Here is a 5,313-nt window from a genome sequence, read left to right as displayed (position 1 = left end):
TTTGCTAAGAGAATTCAGGAAGTTCGTGCTTTGATGTAAGTTAATAACTTCACTTCAAACCCTCACCGGCATCCTAATGGTGCATAACGCACTGCATCATATAAAAGTAGTGTTATCTTGATCGATAACACAAGAAGGAAAGGTCATAAGCCCTGCGCTTCAAGAACCAGTTCAGGATAGTATTTGATAAACATTAGAGTAAAAAATCGCATACCTACTTTTTAGACCCTCTCTCCCTGGGAATCGTACCTGGGACCTCCGGGACTATAGTAGAGCGTGCTGACCATTACACTAAGGGCGTTTGGGCACTACATGGAATTACATGAAATTTTACCATCCGACTCGTTAGTAAGCGTTTTAAAACGATGATTGGCTCGGATTGGCTTGTGCTTTTGTCTATCTTTCTTCGGATCGGTGCTCTTGATCGGTACGTGAACACATTGCGCGTAAATTTGATCACGCTAAAGTGTCGTAGTCGCTTTCATTTTTCAAAACCGGACTGCCGGACGTGTTATTTACATTTTGTTTCTGTAACATACCTTATAATACGAGTACCTATTAATTGTTACAACACGACACTTTTACTGTTTAAGTCTGAGATTTCGACCCAAACCTTTAATGAACCCTTTACCTCCTTACCTTTCTATTACTCCTTTCTTCGTAAATCCGTATATGTATTTATTTATTTGTTAACTTATTTTTTCAATACAAAAACGGTGTTTTAAGCAAAAAAAATATTATATCAAATGTTTCATGGGTTTAAAGAAACTGAACTTGCGATTAATCGCATATTGGGCCTTAACCTAAAAAGACTCCTTAACAGTTGCTTACACAAGCTATTTGCAAACCTAAGACATTGCACATCGTTTCCTTTTTTGTCCTATAGTACCTACACTTCTTTCTCTTCTATTTTGTTTCCAATAAAGCAGTGTATCCCTTCAGCCAGAGTTCTTTTACTTACGTCATCTGTATTCCATCAAATGTTTTTCACCCTTAAGCCTTAAAATGTCTAACGTATGATTCTGACATGCATCCAAAAAATGCATTTAAATTAATTAATGCTCTCATTTCAAAGTGTAATGCAATACCCTACGCACTGCTTGTATGCATATACGGGTAACTTGAGTGCAGGGGAAGACTGTTACACAAATTTCATTAAAATACTTGATACACTTCAACCTGATCAATTAGTAATTTTACCCGGTAACCGGTCTGAATATGCCCCTCAATTACAGAAACCGTTAATTGGACAAACACAATTTAAATGTTATACAATTGTGTAATATCAAAAAACATAGAAATTTATAGAGAGATTTTAATTTAAAAATACTAGTTTCCGCACAAACTAGTTTCTAGTGAATTAAAACACACATTGAAATAATTATTTTTATTTAGTTTACTACAGTTATCTTATTCACTTGCACCATAATATGGAATAGAAAAATATTGTATTAAATTCATTAATATTCAGATTTTCATTGATATCACAAAATAAACGAATAAGCTATATTGAGATGTAATATTATCTTAGGTATTTGCAGAGTTAAGACCAGCAGGTTTTTTAGGCATTGTTAATGTTCACATATTTTTAGCTTCTTTTAACTTAATAAGCAAAATGCACACTTAAAAATGCAATATACAATTTCACTAAGTTAATCCAGGACCTCCATTTTAACAAATTTTATGTCGATAAAAGACGAATCTGCTTTCATTGATAATATTAGTAAATGACCACTATAGTAAGTACAGATTTATAAAGTTTTTTTTAAATTATATTTCATAAATATTTTAGAACCAATAAAGTCTGGTAGACCTTTATGAAATAATTTTTTTTAGATGTACATTTTTTAAGAATTATAACAGATTCCAATTTTAATCGAATATCTGCCAATTGGATCTAGTACCAGTCACTATCGTTATTGGTATCGGAGTTTAAGAAAACAGATATAATACAAGAACATTCTCAAGAAATATCATTTTCCTTAATATACCAGAAGCCAAGGCACATAAGTTTTAAATTAAAATAAAAAATATATTTTTGCATTTTAAATTTAAATTTGTAAGTTTTTAAAGTTTTTAAAGTAAATTTAAGTAAAACTTAAATTAAAAATGGATAAATTTGACTATAATGTGACTGCCGAATCAATTAATGAAATAATTTTTGTTTTGAGTATGTGAATCTCACATCCTTTGAGGACCACTACTAGACTCCGAGAAGGTGAAGCTCTTATCACCAAGACAGGTCGTGAGCTACATGACTCACGTTGGTCTTGAGAGTGAGCAGAGTGACACAGAGGGAGGTCACAATAAACCTAATATGGTCGCAGTGATATAAGAGATGCGAGATTCTTTGACCTCATAATAATTTTAAAAATGTGAATCTCAAATTAATTATTAAATCTTCCACACTCTGCGAAATGAAAGCAAATGAGTATATTCTGCCTAATTGTGGACTCGGACCGAAAAGAGGAAAAAGCGTCGACTTCGTGAAAGAGAACTTTGTGGGGAAACATTTTGGCGACGTGAAACCGGGACGTAATTTAAATAAAAATGCGGGGGAACTAATGGGATATGAAATGAGCTTCCCTGCTTATTTACTGTGGCCTACAATGTGTTTCAGGCAAAATATTTCACACTAAATGAACTAACATCGTGAGACCAGATTTTTCTAACAAAATTTGTGTTTTAGATTCCGTTTAACCCTGAACAATGGTTATTTCATTCATGATTCTGTGTAACTTATAAAAAAACTACCTTACCTTCACGCCGCTTCTTTGTCGGTCTTTGTCTCTTCTACGTACACACATCTCCTCATACCCGCAGATCATTCTCTTGACCTGACTATGCACTTATCAAGTATTTGAAATACTGGATAACGTTTTTTGTTTGTTTGCATTATTATTTCATAGATTTTTTTATATTTAAATTGCTTCACGAATATTGTAAAATATCTTAATTTCCATATATGAATATATTATGAACATACATCTCAACAAATAGCCGGGTACAGCTTGTTTTGGATAAATTTTTACTTTTTAATTAATGTTTTACTTAGTAAATACCACTATTTCTTAAAATTTACTGTGACACGTGTTTCGATGCATTCCGTATCATTTTCAAACACCGTATGCGGAATGCATCGAAACACATGTCACAGTAGGTTTTAAGAAATAGTGGTATTAACTAAGTAAAACATTAATTAAAAATGGATAGATTTTACCCCAAAGTAACTGCCGAATCAATTATTGAAAAATTTTACTTATTACATTAGATTTGTTTTCCATTAACTTTTCCTGCAATATTTAATCTCGAAGTAATTTGTGAATTATTCATAGAACATTGTTCCTCATATTCAAGCAAGTGTAATTTCCTCTCAGGAGCAATATCAAACACAATATTCACTTTACTCTACCATGTCACGAGCTTCTATATAACAGCATCTTAAATGGCATGTTTCGAATATATCAAAAGTTCAACTACATTGCTGCTTTACTACTTAAGCAAGCAAAAATAATGTTCATTACAATAATTGCATGACTTCTGTGCTTTGTAGCCGATACATTTGAAGGAATAATCATCAATATTTTGTGAATGTGAATAAAGAAAGTGTGTCTAAATTTTCGTTCACAAATATTGGAATGACTTCTTCTATTCAACAATAGAAAAAGTCGTAAGTGGAGCAAATTAACAATTTGTGAAGGAAAAATAAGACACGCTAAAATAACATTGATGGTTGTGCCATTAAGTAACATAATTTTAAAATATTTCAATTTCATATAATGAAGGTTCTCTGTTTACTGGAATGGAGGAAAGGATGAAGTTAGGAAAATATGGATGTTTTTTTTTTTATTTCAAAATGATATAACTTTCAAAAATTAAAGAAAATTAAAGTAATTGGAAATCACGAGTAAAATGATGATGTTACACAGTGTATAAAGTGATCACTGATACCAGGCAATGACATGTTATAAGCCCTGTAAATCCTTAGACTTTTATTTTCTCTCCTTAATATATAACTAATGTATAACACATAAGTTAACATTTGTAGTAATTAGCTTTTTTCATATATCTGAATATTCAAGTTATACTTGTCAAATTTAAAATGTTGATAAACTTTAATGTTAGTAAATTCCTTTCGACCGCTAGTACTGTCCACCATATTTTTTACACATGCTTTCTTGTTCGAGTATTATTCTGCCCCACAAATTTTTCATTGAGTCAAATCTGTGGCCATTAAAAATGACACTGCCCATCGCCCTCTAAATGCTAGGCTGCCAACTTCGAATATGTCATTTATTTGATTCATCACATCAATTTATTCTAAAATTAAGGTCAGAATTAATTCAACCATCATTTTTATGCGAATTAACTTACTTTTGGACAGGAGTTAGCACTTTGGGTTGACAATTCTGCAGATGTGTAATCATATAAATGAACAACAAAATTTATTTCGGTTTCAAAAGGATTTTTTTAATATCTCACAGTTTTCGCTCGGTTAAAAAACTCAACTTAACAAGTAAGTGAGTTGTTTAAGCGAAAGAATATGCTTTTTGTCATAAACATTATATGTTCATATTTGAGTATCTACTAGTATATAAATATCAAATATTTTCGTTATGAAAGATACGTTTTCCAACAAAAAATTACAAATTGTTATAAACACCACGATTGCCAATAAAAGTTACTCATTTAAGATCAGTATTTTATTTTAGTAAACATTTTTCATTTAATTATAAAAGCCGACTCGACTTATGGAGCACACTTGACTTATTTTCCAATTTTTACCAGAAAATATTTTATGTATGTAAGGAGCTAAAATCACTCGTAAACGTTAAGTGGACGCTTAATAAAAAAATAATAAATAAGTAGGTCCAAGTGGCGTTTCTTTTGTTTTTTTTCTTGTTTCTAAATTGTAATCATACATCTTCTTGCTTAATTGTAATCATACATACCTATATAAAAGACAGTACGATAGATTCTTTCAGGGTATATTTATATAAATAACTCTTGCATGAAACTATCGCAGCATAAAAATGTTTTGTCCTGTTTTTACCTGTATTGTAAAGATAGATCTCTTAATTTTCATACACATTGCCCCATTCAGTGTGTTTGCACTGGACCACAACAAAACTCTGCAATATCCTTCCATCGCTCTGTGTAAGGCGATTATCTGACGGCTTGTGTACATGGTACCGGATTATATGAACATCACCCAAGTCCTGTACAAATAGACCTCGGTTTATTATTTTATCCATCCCCTACGAATGTTTTCCCATCCCTCCTGACCCCGTGACCTTTACAGACCCGAGAGAG

This window comes from Brachycentrus maculatus, unplaced genomic scaffold (genome assembly GCF_059751285.1).
Source record: "Brachycentrus maculatus isolate JH-2025_06_01 unplaced genomic scaffold, ASM5975128v1 h1tg000372l, whole genome shotgun sequence".
Taxonomy (NCBI): Eukaryota; Metazoa; Arthropoda; class Insecta; order Trichoptera; family Brachycentridae; genus Brachycentrus; species Brachycentrus maculatus.
This window is presented reverse-complemented; position numbering follows the sequence as displayed.